Source organism: Schistocerca piceifrons, chromosome 6 (genome assembly GCF_021461385.2).
Source record: "Schistocerca piceifrons isolate TAMUIC-IGC-003096 chromosome 6, iqSchPice1.1, whole genome shotgun sequence".
NCBI classification, from domain to species: domain Eukaryota; kingdom Metazoa; phylum Arthropoda; class Insecta; order Orthoptera; family Acrididae; genus Schistocerca; species Schistocerca piceifrons.
Window position 1 is genome coordinate 123700600 of NC_060143.1, and position 15582 is coordinate 123716181.

General features: G+C 38.7%; 1 protein-coding gene across 1 annotated transcript in view; it reads left to right on the plus strand.

Annotated features, from left to right (window-relative positions):
* The first annotated feature begins 390 nt into the window (after window positions 1-390).
* LOC124802949 (speckle-type POZ protein-like) overlaps window positions 391-15582 on the plus strand; it is a 54907-nt gene continuing 39715 nt past the window's right edge. The window contains exon 1 of the mRNA XM_047264038.1: window positions 391-503. The gene's annotated coding sequence lies outside the window, so the exon portion shown is untranslated. The remainder of the gene's footprint in view (window positions 504-15582) is intronic.

The window sequence follows — 15582 nt, forward strand, 5'->3', positions numbered from 1 at the left end:
CACACATCCGATATCATATTCAGAAGCGTAGCTTGCTGGCCGCTTGGAGCGCTGCTGTCGCATAGTGTAGCAGTAGTGTCGCGGCTCTGTTTTAGATTATGGGAGGTGTGTTGAGAGTGCAATTTAATAATTAAATCTGTGACTTACGTTAAGTAACTTCAAAGCTTTAAAAGCACTGTACTTGCCGTTTTCTCGTTGCTCAGTTATTTTTTTCAGTTTGAAAAAATCAAGTAATAGTTTTAACATTTTGTGAAAGTTAGGTAAGTGCGAGAAACTGAAACTTTATGTTTCTCGGAGGAAAACTAAAAATAAAGCTGAGATTCGGTGCAGATTATTACAATATAGGACCGTCAGTGTTCAGAAGTGGTTTATCTTCAGTTGTTTTCTTAGGTCATATGGGTGACAGTTCGCCGCGAAGTGTTGTTTCTTGTTGATTGGTTGTCATGTAGTACATGTCACTACTTCAGATAGACACTCGTTCATTCAACTTTTGAACCTTATTGGTAATGTCTGTTGTACGATGCTTCCCTAGTTGCTAATTGTTAAACAATGTAATACGGCTTTTGTCTTTTCCATTGTGGTAATTGTTTCGCCGTGAATTTAATGAGGAAGTTACCAAGATGGGATCGTTATTGTTTTGCATGTAGTAAGTTGCGCTTTCGTGAATAGGAGGAAATGTATGTGCAGGTTTACTGAAATGGTTGTCTAGCTCCATGTGACGCGTAATGACATGTTTTCTGATGAAGTCAAGTTGATGGAACGCGTTGTAGTCCTGTTAAGAAATGACAAGTTGCTTGATACGAGCTGGAAAGGAAAGAAACTTTTTCCATGTCTATTAATTATTGCTTCTGTTAAGTGTTTGCGTTTCAGTGGGAAATAGAAATGCATAAAACCTCCTAGCGAAATACTTATTACTGACCAACGAAAATATTCTTATGGTGTATCTAATGATGCTACGTCGTAGTTGCAATTAATTTTATATATATATATTACAAGTAATATTATCTAGTTGTCATCCTCATACTGGCTGAAAACTTATCTCGCCCTCCATGTCGTCCTATCTTACGAAGTTCTCTTCAATTCAGAGTAGTAGTTACGTTTACGCCTTGTATTAGCTTGATGTTGACTCGCGAGGAGAATTATTTATGATTTGTAACTATTTCTATAGGTATGGTATTGAATACCATCAGTCCATTCTAAACAGCCCATCCAGTAATCATTGGTTAACATAGTTTTGAGACTTGATTAATGCGTTTACCTAATTTATAACTTACGGCATTTCTGATGTAACACCAAATATACAACAGTCTGAATAATTCATTTTTTAACGTCTCATGTAATTTTACCAGAGCATCATCCTTTTCAGCATAATAGATATTACTGCTAGTGACAGTGGTTAGCTCTGCAGCTACAGCGTAATCATAAATTGTCATGAGCAGGGGAAAATTGTAAACAACTTTATAGCACTGGTGGAAATGGATTGAATTTGCCAGTATGTGATTTTTTTTTCTTCAAGCAACTACTGCAAAGCATAGGCTTATATGACAGTTCACTCACAACTCCACTTTTCTGGAAGTACATTTATTAGGAAACTTTGCTGTATGAAACCAAAACCGGTGGCACTGTAGTACACATGTAGGCGTTGATTACTTCTGTTTCTATAAGTTTGCCACAGTGAGTGTTACACATCTGATCGGGATATGCTTGTGTGTTCAGATAGCTCACTTCTGCTGTTTTGTTTTTTGATGTGTATATGCAGACATGAGGGGAAAGACTGAGGGGGGAGGAGGATTGTATACTGGATGTGATAATTAAGAGCAATCTTCAAAATACTGTAAGATTGCCCATATTGTGCCATAACTAACTGATTAATTCGCCAATTATGCCCATATGTCATAACTCCTCACTTCTGAAATGCTCCATTTCTCGTGGATGAGAACTCCAGGTTGAGTGTGTATCTCACAAGACAAAGGCTACCAGTGCTAAAATTTTGTGGCCGAGCTGGTTGTCGAAATTGAGACTGAAAAAACAGATCTTTGCTGGTCACTGTGTAGTGGGGTGTGTGTAGAGTACTTCTACATCCATACTCTGCAAGCCACCTGACGGTGTGTGGCGGAGGGTACCCTGAGTACCTCTATCGGTTCTCCCTTCTATTCCAGTCTCGTATTGTTCATGGAAAGGAGGATTGTCGGTATGCTTCTGTGTGGGCTCTAATCTCTCTGCTTTTATCCTCATGGTCTCTTTGCGAGATATACGTAGGAGGGAGCAATATACGGCTTGACTCTTCGGTGAAGGTATGTTCTTGAAACTTTAACAAAAGTCTGTACCGAGCTACTGAGCGTCTCTCCTGCAGAGTCTTCCACTGGAGTTTATCTATCATCTCCGTAACGCTTTCGCGATTACTAAATGATCCTGTAACGAAGCGTGCTGCTCTCCACTGGATCTTCTCTCTCTCTTCTATCAACCCTATCTAGTACGGATCCCACACTGCTGAGCAGTATTCAAGCAGTGGGTGAACAAGCGTACTGTAACCTACTTCCTTTGTTTTCGGATTGCATTTCCTTAGAATTCTTCCAATGAATCTGTCTGGCATCTGCTTTACCGACGATCAACTTTATATGATCATTCCATTTTAAATCACTCATAATGCATACGCCCAGATAATTATGGAATTAACTGCTTCCAGTTGCTGACCTGCTATTTTTGTAGCTAAATGATAAGGGATCTGTCTTTCTGTGTGTTCGCAGCACATTACCCATTTCTACATTGAGATTGAACTGCCATTCCCTGCACCATGCATCAATTCGCTGCAGATCCTCCTGCATTTCAGTACAATTTTCCATTGTTACAACCTCTCGATACACCACAGCATCATCTGCAAAAAGCCTCAGTGAACTTCCGATGTCATCCACAAGGTCATTTATGTATATTGTGAATAGCAACGGTCATATGACACTCCCCTGAGGCACACCTGAAATCACTCTTACTTCGGAAGACTTCTCTCCATTGAGAATGACATGCTGCGTTCTGTTATCTAGGAAGTCTTCAATCCAATCACACAATTGGTCTGATAGTACTTATGCTCTTACTTTGTTCATTAAACGACTGTGGGGAACGGGATCGAACGCCTTGCGGAAGTCAAGAAACACGGCATCTACCTGTGAATCTGTCTCTATGGCCCTCTGAGTCTCGTGGACGAATAGCTCGAGCTGGATTTCACACAATCGTCTTTTTCGAAACCCATGCTGATTCCTACAGAGTAGATTTCTGGTCTCCAGAAAAGTCATTATACTTTAACATAATACGTGTTCCAAAATTCTACAACTGATCGGCGTTAGAGATATAGGTCTATAGTTCTGCACATGTGTTCGACTTCCCTTCTTGAAAACAGGGATGACCTGTGCCCTTTTCCAATCCTTTCGAACGGTAGAGACCTACAGTATACCGCTGCAAGAAGGGGGCCAACTTCCTTTGCATACTCTGTGTGAAATCGAACTGGTATCCCATCAGGTCCAGCGGCCTTTCCTCTTTTGAGCGATTTTAATTGTTTCTCTATCCCTCTGTCGTCTATTTCGATATCTACCATTTTGTCATCTGTGCGACAATCTAGAGAAGGAACTACAGTGCAGTCTTCCTCTGTGAAACAGCTTTGGAAAAAGACATTTAGTATTTCGGCCTTCAGTTTGTCATCCTCTGTTTCAGTACCATTTTGGCCACAGAGCGCCTGGACATTTTGTTTTGATCCACCTACCGCTTTGACATAAGACCAAAATTTCTTAGGATTTTCTGCCAAGTCAGTACATAGAACTTTACTTTTGAATTCATTGAACACCTCTCGCATAGCCCTCCTCACACTAAATTTCGCTTCGCATAATTTTTGTTTGCCTGCAAGGCTTTGGCTATGTTTATGTTTGCTGTGAAGTTCCCTTTGCTTCTGCAGCAGTTTTCTAACTTGGTTGTTGTACCACGGTGGCTCTTTTCCATCTCTTACGATCTTGCTTGGCACATACTCATCTAACGCATATTGTACGATGGTTTTGAACTTTGTCCACTGATCCTCAACACTATCTGTGCTTGAGAAAAAACTTTTGTGTTGAGCCGTGAGGTACTCTGTAATCTGCTTTTTGTCACTTTTGCTAAACAGATAAATCTTCCCACCTTTTTTAATATTTCTATTTACGGCTGAAATCATCGATGCAGTAACCGCTTTATGATTGCTGCAGTATAATTTTCCCAATATCTGCTTTCATTCACAGATAGTACACGAGGAGAAAGATTTTCAGTTTGTCAGGATGAATTCTAAGATTTTAACGTCACTGGTCACAACCTTTTTTTAAGCCAAGTGCAAGTCTTAGCCAGGTGGTAAAGGATATAGGTTCCTTGTGCAAGGGTTCCTCAAAGCAGGATCCTGTGATGGTAGTGGGTTGAGTGGGAAACAGTATTGATAGGGATCAAAGCTACAGTATTGAGTGTGACCTGGTGAAAATAGCCTCTACAACAACCCATACCAATGTTGACCTGGTGCCTGCTTTTGTGCAGCATGATCAGCCCCAGTTGAACCGCTCTGTCAGGAGGGTAAGTATGGAGTTGGATCAGCTGCGTAGGGTGGCCACTCTGTCTCCATTGGATTGGATCCTGTCGAGGCTATTGATAGGGGTAATTCACAAGGGATGGCCTACACCTCAATAGGAAAGGGAAGGGTAAACTGGCAGGGTTGTTAGCGAAATCCATAAGGGGGCGGGCGACATTAGTACTCATGGATGTCCCTCTTTTTTAGACTAATATCAGTGTCCAGTGAGAAGTTCAGGCAGGAAGGTAGGTGCTAAAGAGGTCCAAAACACACAAGATTCTTACAACAGTAAAGTAAATAATAATGTTACCATATTTAACCAAAATATTGGTGGATTAAAGAAAAAAGTAGTTTCTCACAAAAGTAAAGTAAAAAATAATGTTACCATTTTTGACCAAAATATTCCGGGATTGAAGAATAAAGTAGATGAGCTCCTGGTTTGTTTAGATGACATTGAATGTGATAATGTGATAGATATACTATGCCTGTCTGAGCATCACATTGTCTGATATGGAAAAGGTAAATATCAGTGGTTATAAACTAGCTGCACATATGAGTAGAAAGAATAAGGTGATAGGAGGAGTTGCCATATATGTCAAATTATCACTGTGTAAAAAGCTTAGATACAAAAAAGTTTTGTGTAGAGCAACATATAGAAACATGTGCCTGTCAACTTAAACTGAAGGAGGGATCTTTTATAATTGTAATAGTATATAGGTCCCCTACAGGAAACTTTCATTTATTCCTGGAAAACTTGGATGCCTTGTTGTGCTATCTGTCAGATAGAGGAAAGGAAATTATTATTTGTGGGGACTTCAGTGTTGATTCACCGAAAGAGTGTAATAGGAAGAATGACCTGGAAGTCTTGCTCAGTTCTTTCAATTTCACATCTGTCATTGATTTTCCTACTCTGGTAGTAAAGGACAGCAGCACATCAATAGATAACACTTTTATAGACCAAGATAAGTTTAAAAACATAAATGCTTGTCCTGTTGAGAATGGCCTTTCTGATCATGGTGCTCAGCTAGTTACAGTATATGACATACCTCCATTCGGTAATTCAAAACTACCCTCCAAAGTTGTGTGTTCAATTAATGACTCAACAATTAGAAATTTCAGGGACAATCTTCAGCAGCTAGACTGGGATGAGGTCTACAAGGAACCCGATGCTAATTTAAAATATAACTTATTTCATGATACACTTGTAAGAGAATTTGAAAACTGTTTGCCCAAGAAAGTAGCTAAATCTAATTATAAGAAACCATGCAAAAAAAACCTTGGCTTACTAAAGGAATAAAAATATCTTGTAACCACAAAAGGGAACTGTATCTACCAACAAGAAAGAGTAATGACCCAGAAACAGCCAAATATTATAAAAACTACTGTGCTACATTAAGAAAGGTTATTAAAAAGTCCAGAAGCATGTGGATCATGTCTGAGATTAATACCTCTGATAACAAAATCAAAAAAATTTGGAATATTATTACAAGGAAGACAGGGCAGCCAAGAGTACAGCATGATGGCATTACCATCAAAGCGAATGGAAACTTGACAAACAACAAGTTGAAAACATTTTGAATAATCATTTTTTAATTGTTGTAGAGAAAATAGGCTCTAAATGTTGATTAGAAAAAGCAAGGCAGTTAATGGAAGAGGCCTTGCCCACACAATTTGATACAATTGAAATTCCACCCACCTTTCCTTATGAAATTAGGAAGATAATAAACACTAAAGAATTAAAGCTCACATGGAATTGATGGCATTTCCAGCAGGATAATAAAAGCTTGTTCCCAAGAGATAAGTGGGATTTTTAGTCACATGTAATACTCTCTGAAGCAGGATATTTTCCCAGATAGACAGAAGTATACCATTGTTAAGCCACTGCATAAAAAAGGGGATATGTCTGATGTCAACAACTTCCACCCAATCTCTCTTCTGACTGCCTTATCCAAAATTCTTGGAAAAGTAATGTATTGTAGAGTAGCTCTACACCTTTGTAAAAATAAAGTTTTAACAAAATGTCAGTTTGGTTTCCAGAAGGGTTTTTCAACGGAAAATGCTATATATACTTTCACTAATGAAATATTAAGTGCTCTGAGTAATTGGAAGTCACCTGTTGGGATTTTTTGTGATCTCTCAAAGGCTTTTGATTGTGTAAATCATGGAATACTTGTAGATAAGCTCAAGTACTGTGGTATGAATGGGACAGCACTCAAATGGTTTGAATCATACCTAACTGGAAGAGTGCAGAAAGTTGAAATAAGCAGTTCACATAATATGCAAAAAACTGGTGATTTCTCAAACTGGGGAACAATCAAGAATGGGGTGCCGCAAGGTTCGGTCTTGGGTCCTCTGCTGTTCTTAATATATATTAATGACTTGCCAATCTATATTCACGAAGATGCAAAGCTGGTACTTTTTGCCGATGATACAAGTATAGCTATCACACCCAAAAGACAAGAATTAACTGATGAAATTGTAAACGATATTTTTCAGAAAATCATTAAGTGGTTCTCTGCAAATGGGCTTTCATTCAACTTTGACAAAACACAGGCGATATAAATCTCAGTAAATTAGCGTACCACGCCTATTTTGATTATCTGCTTTCGTATGGCATCATATTCTGGGGTAACTCATCATTGAGTAAAAGTGTTCATTGCACAGAAGCGTGTAATCAGAGTAACTGCTGGAGCTCATCCAAGATCATCCTGCAGACACTTATTTAAAGAGCTAGGGATTTTCACTGTAGCCTCACAGTAAATATATATTCACCTATGAAATTTGTTGTTAACAATCCGAACGAATTCAAAAGTAATAGCAGTGTACATAGCTACAACACTAGGAGAAAGGATGATCTTCACTACTCAGTGTTAAATCTAACTCTGACTCAGAAGGGGATAAATTATGCTGCCACAAAAGTCTCTGGTCACATACCTAATAGCATCAAAAGTCTGATAGCCTTATAGCATTTAAAAGGAAATTAAAAGAATTTCTGAATGGCAACTCCTTCTACTCATTAGATGAATTTTTGGATATAGTAAGTGGGTAATACCCCCCCTCCCCCCCCCCCCCCCCCAAAAAAAAATAAAAAATAAAAAAAATTAAAATATTAAGTGTCATGTAATATTTTGTATAATGTAATATCTTGTATAGACACCTTTTATTAACCTGACATGTTCCACATCATTATGAAGTGTCGTATTCATGATCTATGGAACAAGTACTAACCTAATCACTGAGAGATCTGAGATCAATGTTGGGAAAAGTGTTTTTATTGGCACATTTTGGAACATGGGCTCAAAAGTTGTACAATTAGTGTTCTCTGGGATGTTACTAAACTATTGTTTAGTGGCTCACACTGTAGTTTGTTGAGCAAATCTGTGCTGCTCTTGCACTGACCGAACACAGTTGTGACTAACTGTGCAGCTATCCTTTGAATCTATTCCTTTATCTCCTTTATTAATTCATCTTGTTAAGGATTCTGGGCAAAAGAACAGTGCTAGTTTCCCAAACACAACCTCTTTTGTGGGTGAATTTTACTTCCTCTGAATTCTGTCAATAAAACAGCCTGCCATCTGTGTTCCTCACAGCTACATTTATCTGGTCATTTCATCTTAGTGTTCTGGAAAGGTAATTATAAAAACGTGAAGACTGTACATGGTTCCAGTAACTGATCACCAATCCCATAGTCTTATTAGATTAGATATATTGTCTATTTAAGTGCATTACATTACACCAGCTCTGGATGAACAATAAAGTCTTTAAGATACATTACAAAAATGTAATGATGTCCTGCCCACCACCTTTTTTGCATATTGCTTAATGAGTTTGTACGACACTACCCAGGATGTGACACCTGCCAGTCCAATGAAGAAGCATTCATATCAAAATTATATGATCACCTTAGGAGGAACACCACTCTGTAATCAGTGATAGGCAGACAGCTCTGTGAATGACAATTTAGACCATGAACAGAAAACCTTGCATAGTTCTATGTATCATGAGCAAAAATCCATAGGGCAAGAAGTTCTTGAATTCAATGGATCATTCTACTGTAACAATAATACATGGGAATGAATTGGAAAGATGGGTCGTTCCACATGGAGTGTCCTAGGGCTCCCAGCTCGACCATCTTCAATTTTGAAGAAATTTGTACAGGATGTACCTGAGGACCCTACATGAATGCAAAGTTTCAGGCTCACCTGTAACTTGGTTGAGGTGCTAGAGCCATTTTCGTGAAGACCACTTTTACAGAGACGAAAAAGTTGTGAAGAAATCGTCAAGTTTGGCATTCCACTGTTCCTAATGTAAAAGAGCTAGACTCTGGCTTCTGGTTATAGTGGTAAAATGTTGTGTGCTCTACACACAAATGTTGCAAGTAGCATTCAGAAAGCAATGCATTTGGCATAGTCTCAGTTCAAAGTGGGCAACAAATCATGTCGCGAGAAATTTTTCCCGACAGTTTAACGAGGCATATGTAGTGGAGAAAGTGTGCTATGGACCTGGTCTTTTGCCAAACTACTGTCTATCTGGGTGTTTAACATATCACAAATTTTGGCCTGGCTTGTTTAATTACTGTGCTACCATCCTGTAAATTTGCTAAAAAAACATGAATGTATCAAAATATACCCATGACACGTCCCACATTACATTTATTAACACCATTCAACAGAGCACATTTCATTCTATTAGAAATCTTATTTTCATTTTGGTGTCTCTTTGGATAAGGTGCAAAAATGTCGCCTAAAATTTGGATTTTTGTTGATTATGTCTTCATTGTTTAAATATTCATTTTGCTGCTTATTTGGTGATTTTAAACCCGTTTGTGACAGATTCATTGCTAAATTTAACCATTTATCAGTACTAGAGCCTGCTACATAATTTTTGGGAAGCTGAGTATGTATTAATTTTATTTCTTTTCTTTATTTAGGGCTTGACAATTTGATTTTAGGGTCTGAAGCATATCAAGTTGTTTGCTAAAATGAAAGAACAAGATCAAGTTAATGTATGCAGTTTTGGAAATACTGATTCCCCATGCCATTTAACGACATACAGTGCCTTAAAAGGACTGAAAGCTGTAAGACAACTTTCCTTAGAACAACAAGATTTACTTACTAGACAGTCTGGTTTACACTGCACTGAAAATACTCAACTATGCTTCCATCATGAAGCTTTACTAGTAAAAAGATTTGAATTTTTTCAAAGATCATGCTGCAACCCATTTGGTAAGAAAAACCACATTCCACGAAAAAGCTTGCTCTCAATCAACATAGAAACAGCTGACCTACTAAAAAGGATAACCATGTCTGATATTAAACGAGACACAAAAAATGTGCTCTTCCTGTAGAAAATAATTTGATACACTGAAATATTCACAAATGGACGTAACATATCAGTCAGATGAAGATGGTGACACTAATGTTGGTCACAATTTGAATACAAGCTTAACATCTGTTGGAATATCACCATTAAAATTTCAACAAATTTGTGCAAGGGATACAAAAGGATATGCAAAGTGCAAAATACATAAAGTTGAAGGTGCAATTATTAAGAAAATTGCAGAATTTGGAGGACTTCATCCCAGTGAATTGGAGCAATGATCCACAAGCAAGCAATGCTTGACTTGTTCACATTACAATGAGCTGATCCAAGAATTGAAAGAAAAATTACATATATCAAATAATAAGAAAATTCAAATTTTGATCTTAGTTCCCCAAAGGTGGTCTATAAAAAAGCCTATGGAAGAATTTTGTGTTTCAGAAAGATTGGTAAGGAAGGCTAGAAAGTTAAAAGCTGAACAGGGAATATTGGCACAGCCCAAAGGTAAAGGTGGGAAAAAGATTTCGGAGGATCTGAAGGCAAGAGTCATAGAACATTTTTATGATGAAGAGTTTAGTCGGATTTGTCCAGGAAAAAGGACTGTATTACTGTTCGGATAGATGGAGAAGAGGTTAAAAAACAGAAATACTTATTTTACTGAGCAACTTAAATATTTTTGTGTACTGCAATAAAAATGGACTGGAAATTGGATTTTCCAAATTTTGTGGATTAAGGCCAAAGTGGTGTGTGACTGTAGGCACAGCTGGTTCACATTCAGTTTGTGTCTGCACAATACATCACAATGTGAAACTAATGTTGCCACATAGCCCTATAAAAGGAGATTACAAAGTCCGTTTCTCATTTAATACAAAGGTAATGAAGACCTAAAGAGTGTCAGCTACTGCATAATCAGTGATTGCCTCCAACATGACACAGTGCATGTGTTTTTCACATGTTGTTGTTGTGGTCTTCAGTCCTGAGACAGGTTTGAGTAGCTCTCCATGCTACCCTATCCTATGCAAGCTTCATGACCCAGTACTTACTGCAACCCACATCCTTCTGAATCTGCTTAGTGTATTCATCTCTTGGTCTACCTCTACGATTTCTACCGTCCACGCTGCCCTCCAATGCTAAATTTGTGATCCCTTGATGCCTCAGAACATGTCCTACTAATCGGTCCCTTCTTTTTGTCAAGTTGTGCCACAAACTCCTCTTCTCCCCAATTCTATTCAATACTTCATCATTAGTTATGTAATCTACCCATCTAATCTTCAGCATTCTTCTGTAGCACCACATTTCGAAAGTTTCAATTCTCTTCTTGTCCAAACTATTTATTGTCCACGTTTCACTTCCATACATGGCTACACTCCATACAAATACTGTCAGAAATGACTTCCTGACACTTAAATCAATACTCGATGTTAACAAATTACTCTTCTTCAGAAACGCTTTACTTGCCATTGCCAGTCTACATTTTATATCCTCTCTACTTCGACCATCATCAGTTATTTTGCTCCCTAAATAGCAAACTCCTTTACTACTTTAAGTGTCTCATTTCCTAATCTAATTCCCTCAGCAACACCCGACTTAATTCGACTACATTCCATTATCCTCGTTCTGCTTTTGTTGATGTTCATCTTATACCCTCCTTTCAAGACACTGTCCATTCCATTCAACTGCTTTTCCAAGTCATTTGCTGTCTCTGACAGAATTACAATGTCATCGGCGAACCTCAAAGTTTTTATTTCTTCTCCATGGATTTTAATACCTACTCTGAATTTTTCTTTTGTTTCCTTTACTGCTTGCTCAATATACAGATTGAATAACATCGGGGAGAGGCTACAACCCTGTCTCACTCCCTTCCCAACCACTGCCTCCCTTTCATGCCCCTCAACTCTTATAACTGTCATCTGGTTTCTGTACAAATTGTAAATAGCCTTTTGCCCCCCTGTATTTTACCCCTGCCACCTACAGAATTTGAAAGAGAGTATTCCAGTCAACGTTGTCAAAAGCTTTCTCTAAGTCTACAAATGCTAGAAACGTAGGTTTGCTTTTCCTTAATCTTTCTTCTGAGATAAGTCGTAAGGTCAGTATTGCCTCACGTGTTCCAACATTTCTACGGAATTCAAACTGATCTTCCCCAAGGTCGACTTCTACCAGTTTTTCCATTCGTCTGTAAAGAATTCATGTTAGTATTTTGCAGCTGTGACTTATTAAACTGATAGTTCGGTAATTTTCACATCTGTCAACACCTGCTTTCTTTGGGATTGGAATTATTATATTCTTCTTGAAGTCTGAGGGTATTTCGCCTGTCTCATACATCTTGCTCACCAGATGGTAGATTTTTGTCAGGACTGGCTCTCCCAAGGTCGTCAGTAGTTCTAATGGAATGTTGTCTACTCCCGGGGTCTTATTTGACTCAGGTCTTTCAGTGCTCTGTCAAACTCTTCACGCAGTATCATATCTCCCATTTCCATCTTCATCTACATCCTCTTCCATTTCCATAATATCGTCCTCAAGTACATCGCCCTTGTATAGACCCTCTATATACTCCTTCCACCTTTCTACTTTCCCATCTTTGCTTAGAACTGGGTTTCCATTTGAGCTCTTGATATTCATACAAGTGGTTCTCTTTTCTCCAAAGGTCTCTTTAATTTTCCTGTAGGCAGTATCTATCTTATCCCTAGTGAGATAAGCCTCTACATCCTTACATTTGTCCTCTAGCCATCCCTGCTTAGTCATTTTGCACTCCCTGTCGATCTCATTTTTGAGACATCTGTGTTCCTCTTTGCCTGCTTCATTTACTGCATTTTTATATTTTCTCCTTTCATCAATTAAGTTCAATATTTCTTCTGTTACCCAAGGAGTTCTACTAGCCCTCGTCTTTTTACCTACTTGATCCTCTGCTGCCGTCACTACTTCATCCCTCAAAGCTACCCATTCTTTTTCTGCTGTACTTCTTTCCCCCATTCCTGCCAATTGTTCCCTTATGCTCTCCCTGAAACCCTGTACAACCTCTGGTTCTTTCAGTTTATCAAGGTCCCATCTCCTTAAATTCCCACCTTTTTGCAGTTTCCTCAGTTTTAATCTACAGTTCATAACCAATAGATTGTGGTCAGAGTCCACATCTGCCCCTGGAAATGTATTACTATTTAAAACCTGGTTCCTAAATCTCTGTCTTACCATTATATAATCTACCTGATACCTTCTAGTATCTCCAGGATTGTTCCATGTATACAACCTTCTTTGATGATTCTTGAACCAAGTGTTAGCTATTATTAAGTTATGCTCTGTGCAAAATTCTACCAGGCGGCTTCCTCTTTCATTTCTTAGCCCCAATCCATATTCACCTACTATGTTTCCTTCTCTCCCTTTTCCTTCTCTCGAATTCCAGTCACCCATGACTATTAAATTTTTGTCTCCCTTCACTACCTGAATAATTTCTTTTCTCTCATCATACATTTCTTCAATTTCTTCATCATCTGCAGAGCTAGTTGGCATATAAACTTCTACTACTGTAGTAGGCGTGGGCTTCGTGTCTATCTTGGCCACAATAATGCGTTCACTGTGCTGTTTGTAGTAGCTTACCTGCAAACCTATTTTTTTTATTCATTATTAAACCTACTCCTGCATTACCCCTATTTGATTTTGTGTTTATAACCCTGTATTTACCTGACCAAAAGTCTTCCTGCCACCGAACTTCGCTAATTCCCACTATATCTAACTTTAACCTATCCATTTCCCTTTTTAAATTTTCTTATCTACATGCCCGGTTAAGGGATCTGACGTTCCACACTCCGATCCGTAGAATGCCAGTTTTCTTTTTCCTGATAACGACATCCTCTTGAGTAGTCCCCACCCAGAGATCTGAATAGGGGACTATTTTACCTCCGGAATATTTTACCCAAGAGGACGCCATCATTTATCCATACAGTAAAGCTGCATGCCCTTGGGAAAAATTACGGCCGTAGTTTCCCCTTGCTTTCAGCCGTTCGCAGTACCAGCACAGCATGGCCGTTTTGTTTAATGTTGCAAGGCCAGATCAGTCAATCATCCAGACTGTTGCCCCTGCAACTACTGAAAAGGCTGCTGCCCATCTTCAGGAACCACACGTTTGTCTGGCATCTGAACAGATACCCCTCCGTTGTGGTTGCACCTACGGTACGGCCATCTGTATCACCGAGGCACGGAAGCCTCCCCACAAACGGCAAGGTCCATGGTTCATGGGAACCACGTACTTGATCAAATCCCTTAAGTGCATTTTTAAAGAAATTAAGCATATTCATTATTTTAGCGATGGTTCTGCAGCACAGTACAAAAATTTTAATAGCTTTCTAAATCTTTGCCATCATCAAAAAGATTTTGGCATTGCTGCAGAATGGAATTTTTTTCGTAATAAGCCATGGGAAATCACCATGTGATGGAATTGGTGGCACAGTTAAATGTTTAGCAGCAAGAGCTAGCCTTCAATGCCCAGTTGACAGCCAAATCTTAACACCAACTGATCTGTTTCAATATTGCAAAAAAAATGTTCATGGCACTGAATTTATTTATATTAAAAAGAAATTATTGGAGATGCAAAAATTGATCAAGAGAAACGTTTTGAGGATGGATGTTCAGTGTCTGATACAAGAGACCATCAACATTTTGTGCCAATTGATGAAAAGCGACTTAAGATTCACATAGTATCAAATGATGCATTGTCCTTTATAGCAAATGTTAACCGACATGCTTAAGCTGCTACTAAACATGTTGCCATTAATGAACTATAGCCTGGCCAGTGTGTTGCTTGCGTTTATGATGGAAAATGGTGTATAGGAAATATCTGTGAAGTTTCATGTGAAGAAAAAGATGCCTTGATTAATTTCATGCATCCTCATGGAGCTGCTCAATCATTTCATTGGCCTACTAGAAGAGACGTATGCTGGATCCCAGAACAACAGATAATTGCAGTCATACCAGTCCCAGCTGCTTCAGTGATGGGGCAGCAATACAATTTGCCGGAAGCAATAGTTTTGGACATCGGCAAAAAATTTACAGTATTTAACAACTGAAGAATTCTGTATTACGGGTTGGAAACCACAGAGACCCAAAAAAGGCTAGGGAACCTGCTGGATATTCACATTCTGGCTTGGGAACCTGCTAGACACCCACTTTCAGGTTTGGGAACCTGCGGTAAAGAAACCCACCCATGGCTGACCTTGCATGGCTATTGGGCGTAGTGCCTTGGCGATGGGGTTACCAGTCTTGATATTGGTAGTGGCATAGCCACCATGGACCAGTACAAGGATTTTCTGAATTACCAAAAAAGTCAATAGTTTAGCCAAATTTTTTGCACCTTACCCAAAGAGACACCAAAATGAAAATAAGTTTTTCTAATAAATGAAATGTGCTCTGTTGAATGGTGTTAATGAATGTAATGTGGTAGGTGTCCATTTTGAGATACATGACTTTGAACATGGGTGTATTTTGATACATTCATGTTTTTTAGCAAATGTACAGGATGGTAGCACAGTAATTAAACAAGCCAGGCCAAAATTTGTGATATGTTAAACACCCAGACAGACAGTAGTTTGGCAAAAGACCAGGTCCATAGCACACTTTCTCCACTACATACGCCGCATTAAACTGTGGGGAAAAATTTCTTGCGACATGATTTGTTGCCCACTTTGAACGGAGACTATGCCAAATGC